General features: G+C 43.1%; 1 protein-coding gene across 4 annotated transcripts in view; it reads left to right on the forward strand.

Annotated features, from left to right (window-relative positions):
• Nucleotides 1-21,840, forward strand: part of SNX10 (sorting nexin 10) — a 73,424-nt gene that overhangs the window by 19,065 nt on the left and 32,519 nt on the right. Inside the window, exon 1 of one of the 4 annotated variants that reach the window (XM_042920635.1) lies at nt 8,350-9,560. The exons of 2 other annotated variants lie outside the window; for them this stretch is intronic. The gene's annotated coding sequence lies outside the window, so the exon portion shown is untranslated. Of the gene's footprint in view, nt 1-8,349; nt 9,561-21,840 lie in introns of those variants that run through there. One more of the 4 variants, XM_042920626.1, reaches the window with a different exon arrangement.

A 21,840-nucleotide genomic window follows, 5' to 3' on the forward strand; every position in this document is an offset into this window, starting at 1 on the left:
TTTACTCTCAAACCATTGGGATTTTCCTTGTGACAGTGCCTTACGAAGAAATGCTGAGATTCAATAACTGCTTTTTGTTTTGTATATGGTTTCCTTTATTTCCAGTTGCTTTTGGTTTCGTAGCTGAGTGTTAAGAAACTAGCCTGTGAATGGGATGTGATTCTGCTTCAAGTATTTGAGAAAAAAGATATTCAAGGAAGGGAATAGAATGCAGATTAGAATGGGGGGGGGCAAGAAAACAGAGGGGACGCCTGGCTGGAGCATGAGACTCTTGATCTCAAGGTTGTGAGTTTGAGCCCCACATTGAGTACAGAGATTACTTAAAAGCAAAATCTTTAAAAATTTAATTAAAGAAGTGTCAAAACAGAATTAAGCCATATGCAGTGGAAAGAGTTGACCACAATGAATCAGAAGCATGATTTATTATTATTATTATTTTAAATGTTTTTATTTATTTTTGAGAGAGAGAGAGAGAGCAAGCAGGGGTGGGACAGAGAGAGGGAGACACAGAAACCGAAGCAGGCTCCAGGCTCCGAGCTGTCAGCACAGAGCCCAACATGGGGTTTGAACCCGTGGACCATGAGGTCACAACCTGAGCTGAAGTCGGACGCTTAACCGACTGAGCCACCCTGATTTATTATTAATAATATCTTAATTGGGTTGATGAAGAGTCCATCTCTTGTACTGCCCTCTTTCAGATGGGAAGATAAAACCATGTCTCACCCCTGGGAGGTTTTGTGCTTGAGATCCTCCAGTTCTGCTTATTCCAGTTCTTCCAGTTATCTTGTCCCTCAGAATGGGCAGGTGGCATTGTGGTGCCCACACACGGACGAACACTGAACTGCCTGTGCTTGGTGCAGTGCCCAAGCGGCTGGCTGATTTCTAAATACTGTTTTTCCCCACTTTTTTGCACAATCAGTGCATGGTACTGGGGTAGGAGGTCAGGGACCCTAAGTCAACAAGCTTACAGTTTGGTGGGGAGACAGACATTAATTCAGTATTGACACAAATAAGGGTACAAATATCACTGTGATCAGAATTTCAGAGGAAGACAATGATGCAAGGGAAGTGGGGGATTTGACTTTGCTGGAGGGAGTTGGTGCGAGTGGAACCGAGATCTGAAAAGTGAGTAGTGATTAACTAGGCAGGTAGGTTTGGATTCCAGTGTTGCCCCTGGACAAGTTGGTGACCTTGAGCAAGCTGCTTCACCTCTCTAAGCCTTGACCTCTTCATCCATAAAATGGGTGATTTTAGGAATTAAACGGGGCAGTGCACATAATATACTCAGCACAATGCCAGCACTTGGTTGACATTCAGAAGTGGTAGCTATTTTTATTACTATCTGTGTTTTCTGCTCATTTGGAGACTCTGAAAAGGTACCTGTTTACATCTTTTTTTATCCTGGTTATCAAGAGCCACTGAATACCTGAGGATACTTAACTTGGAAAATGGAAGCCTAAAGGGAGATTTATTGCTGGTCTTCAACCAGGCCAACTGTCCTTGGCACCTAAGATGTGGGAAATTCGGCTCGTACAGAGCTGTTGGTGTGAAATCACATTCATAATGGGGCTGCCTTGGAAGCATTTGTAATAGACTAGGATTTTAAGACACAGTATTGTTAGATCACATCTCCATTTCTATTTCTCGTGACAGTCAATCACGAATAGCTAGGCTAATGCGTATTTTCTGTACCAGTACCATATTCTGTTTGGCCATTGATTTTTGCTGCAGTGTTTATAGTTTTACATGGATATTTTTTATAGCTAAAGATGCAGTGGGCTTGTGCATCCTTTGTGAATGGCAAGTTTTGCTTTTCTCTCTCTGCTCCGGGACATATACATGCATATGCAGCCATCCAATTGAAGTTTTTATTGAAAATATACAATTTTTTGCATCTTCCATGGTTCTTAGATTTTGAAGAAAAAGGTGCCAAGAATTCAGCCATTGGTCACACTTAACTTTTATTGCATACTTGGTAAGTGCAGTAAGTCATTATGTGATTTAATTCTCATCCTACGAAACCAGCACTATTAAGAATCCTTTCTTTGCCCCCTATAAGAAAATGGAGGACCAGAGAAGTTAAGTAACTCAGCCAAGGTCACATAGCCATGAGTGGAATGGTTGGGATTTGAATCCAGATGTGAATGGCTCTAAGTATGAGCACTAAACACTTCCATGCTGCCTTTTGAGCTGGTTATCGAGGATTGTTAAGCTGCTGTGTCAGCAAGCTAGGTATGTGCCAGAAGATCGATTAGACTTATATGAGAATTAAGACAAAGGCTTAGAAAAAGGCCAGTGTCCTCTGAAGAGCATGGGGAAGCTTGTTGAATTCAGATTTATTTACTGAGTCAGTAGAAGTGGAGAATGTAGTGCTCTCCTTCTGGATTATTTTCCTGATTGTTATATTCCTTGGTTTTACAGTACAGATCTTAAGGAGCCCTAGTGTATATCAACCCCAAATTAAATATGCTTCAACCCAAAATTAAATAAGTATTAGGAGTTTATACTTAAAATGACCTTTTTACTTTTTCCTCATTCTTACCATATCTGTATCACAATTCCTATGTTAATAGCTTTACTGCCTTAACTATTTGGGAACTGCTTCCCATCCATTTGGAAGCAAGGGAAGGATGAATTAGAGATAAATGATATATTCAGAAATGGGTGGGTGGAGTTGGAAAGACATACCCCTGAGACTTTGGCCAGTTAAGCTGTTGGCTGTCAGTGCCTGATACTGGCCACAGACTTAGATGGAGCCTGTTCGGGCTGGGCCGGGCTGGCTTTCAAACCATGTGGATTTGCTTTACAGTTCCTGTTTTGTGTTTCTGCTAATCTTGCTTCAAAAATTAACTGTTGGGGCCCCTGGGTGGCTCAGTCAGTTGAGTTGTACGACTCTTGATTTTGGCTCAGGTCATGATCCCAGGGTTGTGGGATCGAATCCCATGTCAGGGCTCAGTCAGCATGGAGTCTGCTTAAGATTCTCTCTCTCCCTTTCTTTCTGCCCCTTTCCTGCTCACTCTCTTTCTCTCTCTTAATTAAAAAAATAATAATTATTTTTTGATGAAGTTTTCGGGTGATGGGGGGTTCGTGGGGTCTGAAGCCGACTGCCAAGAATTCTTCAAGAATTCTTGAAGATGTTGTTGGTGCAGAAAGGTGATTTTAGTAAAGCATGGGGACAGGACCCGTTGGCAGGAAGAGTTGCACTGGGGTTATGTGTGTGTGTGTGGGGGGGGGGGTGTTGACTGTTTAATGGAGTTGGGGGAGATAAAGTCTGAGAGGGAGTTTCCCAAAGAGACTTCTACATGCAAAAGACTTACTGGAAGCCTAGTTATTTATTGTCAAGCTAAGGTTGTTTTTCCCTCCAGTAAAGCATGAACATTAAGACAGTAGGGAGTTCCTGGACTTTAGGCTATGATGGGATTGCCTTTTTCTGGCAAACTGGTGGAGACTCTTACCAGTTTAGCCATTTGTTTTGTTGTCCTTTCCGGGTTTGGGGTAGCCTGGAGTGTCCAAGAAATATCATACATGTCCCACCTGGGTGGGGGCGGGGTGGGGGTGGGGGTCCTAGCGTGTGCTTTGCCCCTCAGCCTGCCTCAGGCTCCCTCATCATTTCTGATGGATCGGAACTGAATACAAATCTGGCCTGATGTGTCAGCTAAAGGAGGGAGAAATATCTTACACACTTCTGAAGAAAGTGGTGTCTTCACTTCTCCAGGCCGTGTTTCCTTTCCTAGTAATTGGGATCTTCTGATTCAGCAAAAGAGGAATAGAGATGCCCAGGGGCTCCGGTTTATTTTATATATTTATATATATTTACATAAATACTTTCAAATCACAAAATCTCATTTTTAACAATGAGAGTTCTTAACAATCCAGGAGTGTATAAACTAAAAAAAAAAAAAAAAAAAAAAAGTGCTTCCCTCCCCCCCCCCCCCCCCCCCCCCCCCCATACACCTTCATTGCATTCACTTTGGCACATATCCTGTGGAATCTTTTTCAATGCATCACTGGGCATTTAAGTGTATACACATGTATGTTGTTAAAAAATTAAATTCAACGGGTCAGCATCTCATTTTTAGCAGGTAGAGAGATGCTCCAAGGAACTGTACAAAAAATGGAAGGTTTCTATAGGAAGGAGGGTAGGGCAGGGAAGTTGTTAGCAAAAGAAAAGAAAAAATTGCTTCAGGCAAAGCCATTGTCCCTTGGGAAGAGTGGGGGTATTACCTGCAGATTATTTTACCTTCTTTCTGTGGGGAGAGTGGAGGAGTAGGACCAAGAGGCCCTTGTAACAGATTATCTCATTAGTGCTGACCAGAAAATTCCTGACTGACTGGTTAAGACTACTTTCTGGGGGAGGTTTAAACTGCATTTAGGTTAGTCATTAAGTCCCCCCCCCCACCCCCACCCCCGGCTGGTGGCGTGGCCTTGTGTAAGTGACTCCATTTTGGGCCTTGGTTTTCTTTTTGACAATGTACACGCTTGAACAATGGAAACACACTACATATCATTCTACAGTTTGTTGTTCCCACTTTGTGCGTCGTGAATAATCCCCTGTCTCAGCACTTACAGATCCCATCCCCTCTTTTGGAACAACTGCAAGGTATGCCATGAATGCGCCTTACTTTATTCAATCTGTCCTTTACTAACGGGCATTCACGCTGTCTCCGTTTCTCCAGTTAATAAACATGGCTACAGCCTCACAGATGGGACTTTGCACCTGGTGCCAGTTTTTCTCAGAAATCCCTTCCTAGAAGTAGGGATGCTGGGTTGGAGGGTGTGTGAGCTCTAGACTTTGAAGTCGGTAACCCTGTATTCTGGTCAGGGTCAAGGTGTAAATCCTGGCCTGAGTTGCATGGAGTCCTGTCTTATGTGCCCCTGAGGCATGCAGAGCAGTGCCCAGCCCAGAGCCACGTGACAGGGCTAGTTAATGGGCATGAGGACTCTCCCAGCTAGCTTACGCTTTTCAAATTTGTGAAGGTAACGATTTAACCAGTGTTAAATCTGGGCTTTTGCTTCAATCCAGATATATTCACAAAGAACCTGAATCTGTCAAGTCTGCTCCTAGAACAAAGCCAGTCTGAGTTTTCTTTCCCACTCCCCAACCACCGGCATTTGTTTGCCTTCTTAGTATTTTGTTAATCTTTGGACTTCACAAGACCACAAGATCAGTGTTGTTTGGAAAACACTCCCTTTGGCTTTGTTTGATTTGGTCAGTTTTGTGAAAATCAATAGTTCTGCTTTGGTCAGTTTTGTGAGCCCTTGCCTAGCCAGACTCCCTGGGCCAAGGCTCCTTTCCGGATGTACAACACACCCTCGAGGTCACGGATCCAGCATTGACAGCTTGCTGTCAAGGTTATGCTGGGGCAGGAAGTGAATCACGTAAAAGGAGTAAGCGAGGCCAGCTGATTGCTGGGCACCCTAGTGACTTCCTGGCCCTCTACTTCTCTATGTTCAGCAGCAACTTACGTTAAGGGGCTCAACAAGTGACTTTAATTTTATACCTGTAGTTCAAAATTTTTTTTAATGTTTATTTTTGAGAGAGACAGAGACAGAATGCGAGTGGGTTAGGGGCAGAGAAAGAGGGTGCACTTGTAGTTTATTTAGCAGGTTTTAACGTTGGGCTCTGATGGGCTTGGGGCAGGGGTTATTTCTGTCAGACGAATTGCTCACGTCACCCTGCCTCTGCTTTATCTCCCATTCCCTCCCTGCTTGGTATTCCCATGGCAGAGGGCACTGAGTGATCTGGTCCTGCCCCTTTCCCTTGGAGCCAGACGAGCCCTCCGGAATATTTACTTTCAGAGGTCAGAGAACGTTTCTTTGGGTTCTTTCACTTAGTATTTATGTCTCTCCCCTTGACCGTGAGGGATGACCATGTTGGTCTCCCACGAGTTGGAAGGCCTTGAAGCTGTGGTCATTGTTTGATCTCCTAGATCCCCATGAAGGAGGGAATCAGAGTAGCACTTACAGATTCCAGGGTGACCATTTCCAGTGACTGACGAGATTAGGAATCTGTAGGTCCATAGGGACCTAAGGGCTTGCTTAGATGGCTTGCAAGGCTGCTTCCCTTTTCTTTCCGAAGCAGTTTTAGGGTGAAAGGTTAGCTTTAAGGTCTGCCTTTTAATTTTTTTTCTACTAAAGTTTTCCTACTATAAATTTGTATTTTATTTATTTTTATTTTAGAGAGTGTGTGCGTGCACACGTGAGCAGGAAGGAGGAGCAAAGAAAGAGGGAGAAAATCTTATATATTTCTTAATGTTTATTTATTTTTGAGAGAGAGAAAGCAAGCATGAGTGGGGGAAGGACACAGAGAGAGGGAGACCAGATCCAAAGTAGATTCTGTGCTGACAGCAGATGGCCTGATGTGGGGTTCAAACTCACCAACAGGGAGATCATGACCTGAGCCGAAGTCGGACCCTTAACCGACTGAGCTACCCAGTCGCCCCAAGAGAGAGAGACTCTTTTACTTTTAAGTTTTTTAAATGTTTTATTTTTTTTGAGAGAGAGACAGAGTACGAGCAGGGGAGGGGCAGAGAGAGAGGGAGACACAGAATCTGAAGCAGGCTCCAGGCTCCGAGCTGCCAGCGCAGAGCCCAATGTGAGGCTTGAACTTACAAACTTCGAGATCATGACCTGAGCTGAAGTCGGACACTTAACCAACTGAGCCACCCAGGTGCCCAGGAAAGAGAGAGTCTTTTTTTTTTTTTTTTTAGTTAAAAAAATTTTTTTTTTTTTATTTTTGAGGGAGAGAGAGAGAGCGAGAGAGAGAGACAGAGTACGAACGAGGGAGGGGCAGAGAGGGAAACACAGAATCTGAGCCAAGCTCCAGGCTCTGAGCTGTCAGCACAGAGCCTGTTGTGGGGCTCGAACTCATGAACTGTGAGATCATGACCTGAGCCAAAGTTGGATGCTTAACTGACTGAGCAACCCAGGCACCCCTCTAATATAAATTTATATTTGACTGACTTGTATATAACTTCACAGTAGTGAGGTGTGAAGATGGCAATTTATTGGCTCACGTTTGAAGTACTATGAAACAAAATTAGAGATTTTTTTTTTTAATTTTTTTTTAACGTTTATTTATTTTTGAGACAGAGAGAGACACAGCATGAACGGGGGAGGGGCAGAGAGAGAGGGAGACACAGAATCGGAAGCAAGCTCCAGGCTCTGAGCCATCAGCCCAGAGCCCGACGCAGGGCTTGAACTCGCAGACCACGAGATCGTGACCTGAGCTGAAGTCGGACGCTTAACTGACTGAGCCACCCAGGCGCCCCCAAAATTAGAGATTTTTAAAAATATGTGTGATCTTTTCAAACTAATACTGTATCAAAAATAAATGCTTGCAGGTTAGGGTGCCGATGATTATTTCCATGGACCTTGGGGCCGGTTTTACCATCTAGTTAACCATAGGACCTTGAACAACTTAGCTCTTCCTTTGCCTTTTAGCTCTTCCACCTTGATATTCAGGAGAACTAAATACCGTGGTTAAGAAAACAGAGTGAACACGTTCCTCTGACAGTTCACTACCTTGTGAAAGTATGGAGGCACTTTACGTATCAAACAAGACTGGCCATTGGCCCTGGACCAGGTAACAGGAAGCTTTGTGTCTGACACCGTCTTTTCTCTGGGGCCTTACTTTCTACTTCCCCTTGATCCCAGCCACAGCAACACCCCCCCCTTCCTGTTGCCAGATTCGACTCCCACCTTCTTGCCTTGCTGCATGTAATCGTACGTTCCCTCCACCTGGAACCTCCCTCTGCCATCTTCCCTCCATCATGAAGGCAGTATGCCAAAAGGTTAAAGGGATGACCAACGCAGACATTGGAGCCAGACTGTCTGGGTTCAAATCCCAATTCTGTCACTCAGTAGCTTTATGACCTTTGACAAATTGTTAACTTCTTGGTGACTCTGTTTCCTTAACTGTTAATACGGGGATCACATCTGTACCTGCCTCATAGGATTTTTGTGAGGGCGTATGCGAAGTTCTTAGAATGGTGACTCTATCAGAAGCATTCTCTGTGTGTTGGCTATTACTATTATCTTTTGAGGTCCAGCCTGTCGTGTAAGCCTGTGACCATTAGCCATGATGGGATTTGGGGCCTGCAGACCTCAGTTTGAATCGAAACCCTGCTATGTATGAATCTAAACCCTGCCACCGTAGATCATTATTTAACTCCTTTGACTCCTTTGACATTATTTAACTCCTCCTTTAGACTTTATATTTCTTAGCTTTCTTTGTACATGGCATGCATTTATTCTTTTATTTATTCATTGATTTGATCACTCAATCATTCTGTTCACTCATGCATGCTCCCTCTCTTTTGTTTATTCAAAAATCATTTACTGAGCATCTGCTAAGGGTGTTGGGCCCTGGGAATCTCCAGTATTTCAGCTAGGGTTCAGTAGAGAAATGACAAGATCCTGAGCTAGTCCATTGACCCTGGAGGCCAGGAGAAGGGAATGGACGTAGGAGGTATTCAGAGAGAGAGGGCTTGCTTACCAGTTGGATTTGGAAAGTAAGGGAAACGAAGGAATCAAGGACAGTTTCTGGGACTCCCATTTGAGTCACTGTGTGGATGTTGATGTGATTCATTATTAAAATGGGCAGCACAGGAGGTGGTAGAATAGGCTAGGCCCCAGAAGTGCAGGGAAAAGGTGACATGTGACAGCCAGCTTGGATTAGACACAGTAAGTTAGAGGTGCCTACAGATGTCTGGATGGAGATGTCCACTAGGAGGTGGCCAGGCTGTCCTCAAAGGCAGTTCTGATTCTGGACTCCTTCGCATGTGATAAGGGAGTGTTAGCCAAAACAGAATGAGTAGAGAGTGGAAGGAAAGAGGGCTGCCAGTGGCCCATTTGGGAACTGTCCTGATTAAAGTGGAGGGTGACAGTGAGTACGTGGCTTCTGCTGAGAAGCCGTGTGTGGTGCCTCACCAGGGAACCTTTTCATGTCCCCACCAGGAACATACTGTCCCTTGTGTACTTCAAGGCCAGCCCGGGAGGTATCAGTGCAGAACTGGGGAGAAGAAGGCCCATTCCCCCATGGGAGCCTCACCAGGGAGTGCTGTTTCCCAAGACCACCTTGTCACTGGCTCCCTCTTGGCCTTTCAGGTTTCAGTTCAGACGTCACTTCCTCAGAAAAGCCTTTCCGAATCACCCGAATGTGAAGTAGTCCCCACCAAGTACCCGGCATCATGCTCGATTACATCATCCTGTTGTTTTCTTCATTAAGCTTGTTCATTACCTTGTCTGTTTGTTTACATGTCGTCTTTCCGTCTCTTCCCACTATGATGTAAGCGAAATGAGGGACCTGGTGTCTTGCTCGTTGTCCTATCTCTGACATCTGCAGCAGTGCCTGGTCCTTAATAGGTTGAATGAATTAGCCAGTGTTGCCCATCTACACTGGGATAAGAGGAGCTTGAGCTCGTTTGTTGGAGAAGGAAGCAGTTGGAGTTAGTAACGCTGAGGGGTACTTGAACCGACGTCTTGGAGGAGGTAGGAGAAATAAGATCACGAAGACAGGGGGAAATGTGACCCTTTTTCTCTGAGACTGAGGGAAGTGGGTGAGTATGTGGGTAGATTTCAAGGGGGCAGAGAACCAGGATGAAGAATGTAAACCTGATGGTCTTACTGTTTTGATGAAATGGGAAATAAGAGTTATCAGATGATGGGGTGGGGTAGCAAACTGGGAGGAGGTAGGTGGCTGGAGGTGAGGGGTGAAGGTCTGAAGCTGCTGGCATGAGTGGAAGATTCCTGAACCCTGGAGGAGCCCACTGAAGTTGGAACTCATAACCTGGTGATGGAGGCAGTCATAGAAACGATGGCATTTTTCTTCAGCGGTAGGTGAAATGGAGGTGACAGAGGTTAAGTTGATCCGTGTTTGGAGGTTGACATATAGAGTGTGTCAGTGGAACAGGAAATGAGGGGTACTGGAGGGAGACTATATGAGGAAGTGAGGTCCAGAGGGAGAATAGGAGGGGTAGGATCAAAGTTCTTGTGGTTTTCATTCAAATGGAAGAGCAAATTTGATGAGAATGAGGAAGTGAGAAAAGAAGGGTAATCAGAGGAGACTTTTAGTTTTACATTTCAAAGAGAAGTTCCTGGTTAGGATGTGATATGGTCACATGGTAAACACATTGTTGGTAAGAGGTTAGGTCACAGGAATCAATAGGCTAAGGCAAGACCAAGAGGTTTTAGGTCATTACCGTGAATGAGGTCCTCCTTGGAGGGATCAGGAAAAAATGGGAAAGCACAGGGAAGGTTCCTAAAAATGTAGAAAGGAGAAGTAGGAAACTGGCGAGAAGGAAGTCATTCCAGGAAGTGAGGAGGAGGGAGTTGGCCACATTCCTAGGTTCTAGGCACTTGTTGGTAGGTTATTGTCTGGAGATTGTAGTGACCTGGGGAATTTGGTTTTCTCCTGGTCCTTAGAAATGGGAGTGCTGACTTGGGAGGGTCACAAGGGAAGGGAAGAGTGGCCAGGGCCCAGCCAGAATCGTGCCGCTGAGGTGGGTGTGAATGTGGGGCACTTGCTGGATCTAGGAATGAAGTTCCGAGGCATAGTGGGAGGAAGGGTTGGAAGACGGGATGGCAGAGCAAGGATGGGGTCAGAGCCAAGTCGGGGTGAGAGAACCCTAGGGGTAGATGATGCCCACAGGGCTTTCAGTTTGGCACACATGGTGTTTTGTAGGATGAGGGACACCGGGGCTATGAATAAAATGGGTCAAACTCAGAGTTTCAGGTAACACTTAAAAAATAGCTTTCTTGAAATATCCACATACTATACAATTTACCCAGTTGAGTGTACTATTCACTGGTTTCAGTTTATTTACAGATACTTACAACTATTTTAGGATGTTTTTATCACCTCGTTTCATTGCTCTTTAGCTGTCACTTCCCTGAACCCCTACACTCCACCCTTTCACTCTCCACACCCTCCACCTGAGCCCTAAGCAACCAGTAATCTATTTTCTGTCCTTAGTTCCCTATTTGGCACTTTCATATGAATGAAATTCTGTAACAGGTGGACTCTTGTGGACCTTTTCTAACCTGATGTTTTCAAGCTTCATCCAAGTTGCAGGTGTATCAATACTTCATTCCTTTTTATTGTCAAATAACATTCCATTGGATGGATATACCACATTTTGTTTATCCGTTTGTCCATTGCTGGACGTTTGGGTTATTTCCACCTTTTGGCTATTACGAATAATGCTGATATTTATATAGTAGTTTCTCTGTGGACATACATTTTCATTTCTTTTGGGTATCCACCTAGGAGACTTGCTGGGTCAAATGATGAGCCTGTGTTTGGTGGTTTGAAAAATTGCCAGATTGTTTTCTGAGGTGGCTGTACTACTTTACAAATCTACCAGCGGTGTATGAGGGTTCCAGTTTCTCTATATCCTTAGCCAAATTTGTTATTATCGGACTTTGTGATTCTAGCCAGCCTAGTGGAGTGCAGTGATATCTCATTGTGGTTTTGATGTGCTCTCCCCTGATGGCTAATGATATTGAGCATCTTTTCATATGCTTTTGGCCATTTCTCTGTTTTCCTTGGAGGAATGTCTGTTGAGGATCCTTTGCCTGGTTTTGAATTATCAGCTATCAGTTATCTCTATAAGTTGTCAGTGGTCTTTTTATTATTCTATTTATATGTGTAATGTAATACAACATACATATTTTATTTTTATTATTTTTCCAGCTTTACCAAAGCATAATTGACAAAATTGTAAGTTACTTAGAGTGTTCGATGTGATTTGATGGTATGTATACATTGTGAAAGGATTCCCCCATCAAGTTACTTAACACATCCATCACCCTACCTATTGATATCCCTTCCCTTTTTTGGTGAGAGTTCTACTCTTTTAGAAAATTTCAATTATACAATACAGTGTATTATAGTCACCAGGTTATATATTAGATTCTTAAGGTTTTTTTTTATTACTGAATTGTATGAACTCTATATATTCTAGGTCAAGTTTCTTATCAGATACATGATTTGTAAATACTTTCTCCCATTTCATTTATTGTCTTTTCACTTTCTTGATGGTGTCCTTTGAAGAATAAAAGTTTTGATTTTCATGAAGTCTAATTTATCTGGGTTTTGTTTTTTTTTTGTTTTTTTTGATGTTGTTGTTACTCATGCTTTTGGTATATATCTAAGAATCCTTTGCTAAATCCCACGTCATGAAGATTTACCTCTGTATTTTCTTCTAAGAGTTTCATAATTTTTGCTCTTACATTTAGGTCTTTGATCCATTTCAAGGTAATTTCTCTAGCTGGTATGAAGTATGGGTCCAGCTTTATTTTGCTTGTGGATATCCACTTGTCCTGGCACCATTTGTTGAAAAGACTGGTTTTCTTCCCCCATTGAATTGTTTTGGCAGCCTTGTTGAAAATCAGGTAACCATAAAAGTATGGATTTATTTCTGGACTGTTAATTCTATTCTGTTTATCTGTTTATCTTTGTGCCACTCTCTTACATACTGTTGCTTTGTAGTAAGTTTTGAAATCAGGAAGTGAGAGTCTTGCTACTATGTTCTTCTTTTTCAGGGTTGTTTTGTCTATACTGGGTTCCTTGCAACTAGATAGGAGTTTTAGAATCAGCTTGTAATTTGCACAAAGTCAGCTGCGATTCCGATAAAGATTGCATTGAATCTACAGATCAGTTTGAGCAGAGTTGCTGTCCTAACAATAACAATGTTAAGTCTTCCTGTCCATAAACAGGTTTTTCCCCCCACTTATTTAGATCTTTAATTTCTTTAAATGATATCTGGTAATTTTTAGAGTATATGCTTTGTACTTTTTTGTTAAATTTAATTCTAGATATTTTATTCTTTTGATGCCATTTTTAAGGTGTATTTTAATGGGAAGTTGTGGTTGTACTTCTGTAAAGTCCCCTGATCAGGGGATGGGGCTAGAATAAGTGACGTTGAAAAAAATGCCTTCTAATTGTTGGTAGGAAAGAAGAGCAGGGTGTTTTCTGCTGTTCCTCAGGGGGCTGTGGTCTCAGTCTTTCACGATTCTGTGGCAGGGCGCTGAGGGATGCATCAACCTCCAAAGAACTCCACACCCCCAAGTACCAATGGTTTCCCCTCTTTTCCCTCTTCGTCAAAACTCTGCATGGTGATGGGGGTGGGGGAGGGGAGTGAGTAGCTGTAGATAGCTTTTGGTTAATAGGAATGCTGTCTGATTGGACAAATTCACACTAATGTTTAGATTACTAATACCCCATCTCCCAACCCCAAGACTTACCTGCTCTTCCAGAAGAGGAAAAGGAGTAGCCCAGACACATCACTAGTTAAGAGAACCTTAATAGCATAAAAAAAGGAAGGAGACCATTTGGGAAATGTGAAAAACATTCTTGGGTTTGATCTGGGAGGGTAGGGTTGTTTTGGGGAGAGCGGATGTCACAAGTTAGGAAGTCTGGTGTTACCTGCCTGTCTGCTCTAGTGTCCCCATCTGTCTCCTACATCTGTGTTTTATGGCTTCTTTCCTTCAATTCCGTTTCTTCTGGTCATGTGTTGCTATTCCCCAGTGTTGTCCTTAGTGTATAGATGAGGGGAGGTAGAGTTAGGCCCACAGTGTACATGGCTATGTGTCCAGGTAAGACCTTAAGTCTAAGGTAGCACGTTTCCTAAATGCCACCAAAATAGTTGAGGTTAAAATTCGATATATTTTTTTTCTTCTTCCTGGATTTTAGACCCCATATTTGGCCACCATCATTTCATGACCATAAAAGGAACCCATATGTTGTGGAGATTACCAAATCAGTGGTTTCATTGTTTTTTTGTACCGTGCACCAGTATTTTTTTAGACTGCTAATACACCTTAAAAAGAAATGCCGTATTCTCTTTGATTTTTTCTTTTGTGATAAATGGTGGCAAACTTAAGCAGTAATTTTATCTGTGTTTCCAGCTTTCACTGAATTTCAGCTTTCTGCTTGTGTTTCCATTTTGGTTTGTGTTTTTAAGTTCTAAGGTCAGACTGAGGAAGAACTTGGGCTGGCTTTACAGGTGGTTCTGCACACGCTGCTGGTCCTCCTCGAAAGGGCACAGCTGCCCCACATCGGTCCATTTTTCATGTTTTGGTGCCAGCTTGTTTGTCTTTTTCTTTTTGGATTGCCCAAGCTGGGCTCTCCCTCAGGCTACCTTGAGTAAAGGGGTGCATGGGTACCCAGGAGACGCGGGACCCTTAAGCTACTGGACACTCTGGATGCTGGCTCCAGGCAGCTGTGTGGATGTCAGCAGCTGAAGCCAGTGCCATAATTCAGCTTTTCTGGTGACTAGTTTCTTTGATATCTCATGAGATCTTTTATCTTCAGCATGGCTTCTGTTTCAGTACAAGCTCTGGTCCCTCAGACCTCTGGCTGCGACGTTGTAATCCCTCCTGTTTCTCTTTCATCATTTCCCAGCTTCGGGTCCCAGAGTACTGCCAGTCCTGCGCCAAATATGGGCAGGAGCAGGTGCCCAGCCCTTGTTTGCTTGCCAGGCTGTGTCTTGGGCACCTGACTAACCTGTGGATTGGCTTCTCTGGAGTCTGATACTTAACCATTGATGCCATCACCTGTGTCTAGGAAGGGTCCCCTCAGGTGATACAAAATGGGGCTACCTGTAGAGCTGTCCCTTCAGCAGGACCTTGGCCCAGAGCTTCCCCCCTAGAAGAGGTTTGGGGGGGGTATGGCCTCACCCCCAGACCTGCCCAATGCATCGCGAAGGACATAGGTGGTACTGAGAAATAGGTATGTGGAAAACTGGCACTAAGTTAAACTTTGAATTTAAAACAACCTCACTGATGGCATTATCTTTATGAGCTGAAAGTAAGAAGTCAGTAATTCTTGATTTATGTAGAAAAATTGCTGAACATCATAGGAGGAAGTAAAACACAAAGTGAAATTAACTTAGCTGTTTGTTTTCTTGGAAATGGTAACATAAAAGTAATTGAGCACATTAAGTTTTATTTAAAAAAAAAAATTCGCAGTGTTTTCAGACTTCAGAAGTAACAAATGCATTGTAAACTTCCTGAAAAATACAGAAAAGAACAGTAAAAAGCCATTAGAATCCCACCACTCAAATGACCACTGTTAACTCCTTGTATGTAGGCTCTGGTTCTTAAATATTATTATTATTTTTTTAATTTAATTATTTTTTATTTAAAAATTTTTTTTTAACATTTATTTATTTTTGAGACAGAGAGACAGAGCATGTACAGGGGAGGGGCAGAGAGAGAGGGAGACACAGAATCTGAAACAGGCTCCAGGCTCTGAGTGGTCAGCACAGAGCCCGACGTGGGGCTCGAACTCACGGACCGTGAGATCATGACCTGAGCCAAAGTCGGACGCTTAACTGACCGAGCCACCCAGGCACCCCTAATTTAATTATTTTTAATTAATATTATTTTTTTTTTTATTTATTTTTGAGAGAGAGAGAGAGACAGAGCACGAGCGGAGGAGGGGCAGAGAGAGAGGGAGACGCAGAATCTGAAACAGCTCTAGGCTCTCAACTGTCAGCACAGAGCCCGTCGCAGGGCTCGAACTCACAAACTGTGAGATCGTGATCTGAGCTGACCTCAGCTGAAGTCGGATGCTCAACCGACTGAGCCACCCAGGCGCCCCTGGTTCTTAAATAAATAAGTAAAGAAATAAAAACATACATAAAAAATTCACTTGGCGATCCTGTTACAGAAGGGTGGGAGAGACACTCGTCCTTGTCTCACGGAGTCGAAGAAGGAATCTTTGCGGACAACAGAGAGCGAGCAAAACCATAGAGTTTATTGAGGGGAAGTACAAAGCTCTCAAGAGTGAGAAGGGGTCCCAACTGGGTAGCCACCGAGGATTTTTGTCCCTGACTTTTTATTGGGACCCTATCAGAAAGTTTGTGAGACTTCATGCACGGCCCCTAGTGCGGGCAGGTCCAGAACACGTTTATCTCTTCCTCTTCTTCCCCAAACTCTGCCGCCCCTGCTGCCTCCTTAGCCTCCCGCTCTCTGATGCAGTCTGCCTCTGTGGAGGTCCCTTATCTTTCCCTGCCTGGTGTCAACCTGTTCCCTATTCAGAACTTCTTGAACAGTCCTTAGGTTTAATATTCTTCTATAACATAATTTGTAGTGGCCCAAGCTGGTTGGTGTGTTATGAAGCGCTGCCATAATTCATTTTGTCTAATCTACCGATGGACATTTACGTTTCCATTTTATTTGATACACTTTTTAAAAACACTGCATTGTGAACGTTCTTTCATATAAAAAATTTTTTTTTTGCACACGTCTGATTGATTTTTTTAGGTTGAGTTCCCAGATGTGGAATGATTGAGTCAAAGAACACGAGCAATTTAAAAATTCTTTTGAAACATATGGCCCACTTGTCTTTCAGGAATGTTGAAACAGCTCACATTCCTGCCAGCAGCAATCAGTCCCATTTCTCATGATCTTTGCCAGTGTAGATATTATCATTAAAAAAAATTCTAATTTAATAGACACAAAGATGGTTCCTTATTTTTTATTTGCATTTCTGTTTATAGCAAGGTTAAACATTTTAAATAAATCATTGACCTTTTTCCTAAAACTTTTTTTTAACGTTTATTTATTTTGTGAGAGAGAGAGAGAGAACGCACGAGTGAGGAAAGGGCAGACAGAGAGGGAGAGAGAATCCCAAGCAGCTTCTGCGCGGGGCTCCATCCCACGAAGCACAACATCATGACCCGAGCTGAGATCAAGAGTCAGACGCTTAAGCGACTGGGCCACACAGGCACCCCTAAAACTTTTTAATTGTGGTAAGAACATGTAAAATTGGCCATCTTGTCCAATTCAAGTGTCCAGTCCAGTAGTATTATGTATATTCCCATTGTTGTGTAACAACATCTCCGGGTCTGTTTCGTCTGGCCCAACTGAAACCCTGTACCCATTAAACAAGAACTCTCCATTTTCCCCTTCCTCAGCCCCCGGCAGCCACCATCCCACCTTCTGTTTCTGTGAATTTGGCTAGTTAAGAAACTTTACTTACCTCATGTAGGTAAGTGGAATCATAAAGTACCTGGTTTCTGTGTATGTGACTGATCACTTCATTTAGAATAGCGTCCTCAGGGCTCATCCATGCGGTAGCATGTGTCACAATTTCCTTCCTTTTAAAAGATGAATAATGTCCCCTTCTACATATATACCACATCTTGCTCATTCATTTGTTGATGGACATTTGGGTGGCTTCCCCTTCTTGGCTGTAGGAATCAAGCTTCTAAGAAGGTGGGTGTGCAATTTTTTGAGAAACTACTTTCAGTTCTTTCGGATATGTACCCAGCAGTAGAATTGCTGGACTCTAGAGTAGTTCTATTTTTAATTTTTTGAGGAACCTCCATACTGGTTTCTACAGGAGCGCCGTTTTACATTCCCGCCAGCACCCAGGTTCCAATTCCTCCATAGCCTCACCAATACTTGTTTTCTGTTTTTGTTTTTTTGTTTTTTTTTTTGTTACTAGCCTTCCTAATGGACGCGGGGTGATAACTCACTGTGGTGTTGATTTCCATTTCCCTAATGACTAGTGATACTGACTGTCTTTTCATATGTTTTTTGGCCATTTGTATATCATCTTTGGAGAAATGTCTACTCAAGTCTTTTTTCCAGTTTTTAATCAGGGTGTTTGTTTTCTGTTGTTGAGTTTGACCTTTATTGTTTTCGTTTTATGAATTGTTATTGGTAACCTTTACCCCATGTTTCTACAGAAATGCTCTTTGGTATGGATTTACAAAAGCTTTTCATAAATTAAGAAATATTAATCCTTTGTTATGTATTACAGATATTAACATTTGTCTTCATATTCCTTTTGAAATGTACACTACAGCAGGTTTAAATTTTCATGTGGCCACGTCTGTCACTGTTTTCTAAAAATTTTTTCCTATTTTTATGTGTGTATGAGGGTGGAGGGGTGTTTACTGACAGTAATATTAGTACCAGTTCCTTTGGGTATCTTAGAGGACTCTATGGGGCCTTCAGCACCCCAGGGCATCTCACAGGGCAGCACAGTGGCCACAGCATAAATTCTCTGGCATGGTGAGCCTTTCCCCTGCTAGGTGCTGAGCTGCTGAGACACAGGTGTAGACAGAACACGTCTCCCTCCTCTGTGCACACTACAGAGGCCATAGGCACAGGACTGGGTGTAGGTGGGAGGAGGTTCTCTCGAAAGGTAAGGAAATAAGCTTTTTAGAACCCCGAATCAACACAGGTCCTGGGTGCCCCTGAAAGCAACCACCCCCCTCTTCCCACCTTTTTAGCTACTGCTGAGACTGACACAGGCTATTCAGCCAACTCCTCACATGGGCCCTCTCCTCCAGTGCTCACACCCCTTCAATACCAAGGCTTTTGTCTGACTTTCTTCTAAAAGCCCTCTCTGAAGGCAGAATCGTAACAGGAAAGGAACTGGGTGACTTACGCCTTTCGTTAAGCCCTCTTGTCCCGGAGTGGAGTCTCTTCAACATTAAAAAGTAATATGTTGGTGTGAAGGCTCTAAGACTTGGGTGAAAATGCATTGGAAGAAGCAGTGTCGGGGCACCTGGGAGGCTCAGTTGGTTGAGCGTCTGACTCTTGATTTCAGCTCAAGTCATGATCCCAGATCATGAGATCAAGCCCCACATTGTGTTCTGTGCTGAGTGTGGAACCTGCTTAAGATTCTCTCTGTCTCTCTGCCCCTGTCCCCCACTTGCTTTCTCTCTCTCTCACACACATTCTTTAAAAAAAAAAAAAAAAAAAAAGAAGCAGTTTCAAGGTGAAATGGTGAGACCTAACAGAAAGGTGAGGTGGTATCTTTGTTACTTGTTTGCTTCCTCCATGCACAGCTTGTGGGCCTGTCTCCAGGCTCAAGCCCCAGCTCTTGGAACCTGAGCACACCTGCAGAAGGGAGAAGAGGTTAAGTGTATTTTGTTTGAGGGTTGACGACTCCTTCTAACATAACTAACTAACTAAATAAATAAATAGTAAGAAAGAAAGAAAAGAAAAGAAAAAGAAAAGAAAGCTATAAAAGTTGTTTCCTAATAAAAAATATACCCTTGTCCCATTACTGTTAGAAGAGCCCTGCCCACCATGAGGTTAATTAAAAATCTACCTGTACTTTCTGCTAGGAGCACATGAGATTTCTCTTGGCTTCTGGGTGGGAAATATGGAAAAACATACCTATTTGGTTTACGAAATTGTATATTGTTACAGTGAGTCAATGACTATGTGTAGATCTTCGATAAAACCAGTTTTGTTCTGTTTAGAATGTCCTTGTGCCTTTGATATAAATTCTGACCTAGTTCATGATTAACAAATTTGTTGGGTTAATCAGCCTTTGACAAGAGATGGTAAGAAAACCCAAAACTATGGTACTAAAAGCTCACTCCCCCCACCCCCATCTTCATTTTAGAGAATGACGTAAACCATACTTGTGTTGCTTATTTCACCATGGGGAAAAGTACGTAATCCCTTCTCTTTCTGGCCCCATATATGGTCTACAGACTCTCGGTCAGTAGTTTGCTTGTCAGAGAAGAGACTGCCCATGGGTATACAGACCACGCTTAACATTGTGAATTTTTTTTCCTGTTTATCTAAGAGAGGGCTTCAGTAAGGTATAGAATTGAAAACACAATACTTAATTTCTCCATAGGTAGGGTCTGCAAACTACTGCTGCCTGTTTTTGTAGATAAAAGTTTTGTTGGAACGTAGCCGTGTACGTTGGATTACTTAGCATCTGGGTGCTTTTTTCACTACAAATTTTAGACTTGAATAGTTATAACAGAGACTGTTTGACATGAAAAACCTCAAATATATACTATCTGGCCCTTTACAGAAAAGATTTGCCATCCCTGCTCTATAGAATTCTATCTTGGTTCCAGACATTTTGTATGTTATGGAAGAAATATTCCAAGGTGGAAAATGGAGGTGGTTTTCTCCTGAAGCTTCTGGTTTTGGCAAATCATACTCTCAAGGCAGTGATAGAGTTGTGAAGATACATTTTGAGTCTCTGAGATGAGTCTCCGTGGCCGCCATGTTTCCCAGTAGGGGGACAATCCATATCTCTGTCATCTCTGTGTACCTAATTCTAGCCTGAACAAGTTTGAGAAGTCATCCCTGTTGTTCAGAATAGTGGGGGCAGTTAATAATTCTCTCTAGGAAGGTAAGTAGGAAAGATCATGGATCTCAGTGGGTGATTATCCAGATGTGCAGTGGTTCCCCATCGGTGGTGGGGAGGTCCGGCGCTCCAAAGACAGTCTTGTTGATGGTCAGCTGGAGGCAGACTTCCACAGTTGTTGGAATGAAAATCTTCCAGTGAGGCAAGAATTCCCTATGTACAGTATTACGAAAGACACATGGGCTAGTCTGGAGAATTTAGAAATCTAAACAAACCTAATAATATTATAGCCCACCAGGCGGGTGTCGTGTTTTCAGAGGGCAGCTTCTCATTAGCGGCTTTGGTTTGCTAAATTATAGACAACTGGCCTTTTATCTCAAACCATACTATTGTGCTAGCAGTTAATTTCCTTCTCTTCATTAGTAAATGCCATGGCAAGATCTAGTACCAGCTGATAGTTTCTGTTATAAAGGTACTGTCTCTTTGTAATTCAAATCTGCTATTTATTTCACATGAAAGAAAAATCTTCCATAATTTATGTTAGAGTCACTACTTCTGACAGAATTATGGTGTTTGTTTTAAACCATCATTATTTCAAAAAGTATAAAATGAATTTGTGTTAACTGGAAAAATTCAAACAATATGGAAGTATATAGAGTAAAAAATGAAAGTCCTACCCCCCCCCCCCCCCCCCCCACCTCTCTCCATATTAAAGGTTGACTGTGTGGTTCTCTGTGAAGTTCTGGAACTGGTTTAAACATTCAGTTTCCTACTTCTGTGCTACTTGGTATGTAGCCTCTCGGGGTGGCTGGCACCCTATTGGGGTTGCAGAGTCCTTCTGTCTGGGTGGGAAAAGCTCAAGCCCTTTAGGGAGAATTAAGACCCAAACTTTGACCCATTGGTTCATATGACACAGTCATGGGTGCAACCTTGGGCAATGGAAAGAACAGGGTCGGGAAGCAGACTGGCTTGAGTTGAAAGTAGACTGGAATTCTGTCACTGGCTGTGTGACCTTGGACAACTTGTTCCCTCTGATCTTCTGTTTTCTTACTTGTAAGGTGAGGATGCTCACATCTCCTTCACAGAAGATTACACATTTCCTTTGATTACACAGGAAAGCACAGATACACTCTGTTGGAGAAATTGACTCAATTGGGGTCATATAGATAGCATATATAAATATTGTGATGCAGATGAGGGTCATGATGGCAGGGGATTGTGTAATGGCGCAGAGAGCTGGGGCAAGAAGAGGGGAAGTGGTTTCTGAGCAGAATCCTGGAAAAGGACTGGAGCTTTGCAGGGGGGTCTGGAAGGGGTGAAGGCATGAGAGTAGAAGACCCACCTGGGCAGAGACTCAGCTGTGTGGTGCATTGCAGGGTGTGTAGGAAACGAGACCCGTCCTGAGATGGATGCAACTCTTGGTGTAAGTTTTATCCAATGCAGGAACCCCTTCAATGACCCGGCCCTCTAGCTGCTCCTCCCAGCCTCCACCCCTTTGCACATGCCAGTCCCTCTGCTCAGAATGTTTCTCCTTTTGCATTCCACGCTAAACCACACCATCCTTTAGGTCTCAGCTCAAGTGCCATTTTCTCAGTAAAGCCTTCCCAGCTCCCCACTCCACCCCCTATTTTGTCCCTCCGTTCTTGAAACAGGTGTCCTTTCCTTTCCTCTCCCTTCCACATTATGGTTATAAAGTCATCTTCTGAGCTTCTGGTGTATGCTGTAGTCCCCTGTGTGCCCCACTCCTAGCCCAGCAC

Source organism: Panthera leo, chromosome A2, assembly GCF_018350215.1.
Source record: "Panthera leo isolate Ple1 chromosome A2, P.leo_Ple1_pat1.1, whole genome shotgun sequence".
NCBI classification, from domain to species: Eukaryota; Metazoa; Chordata; class Mammalia; order Carnivora; family Felidae; genus Panthera; species Panthera leo.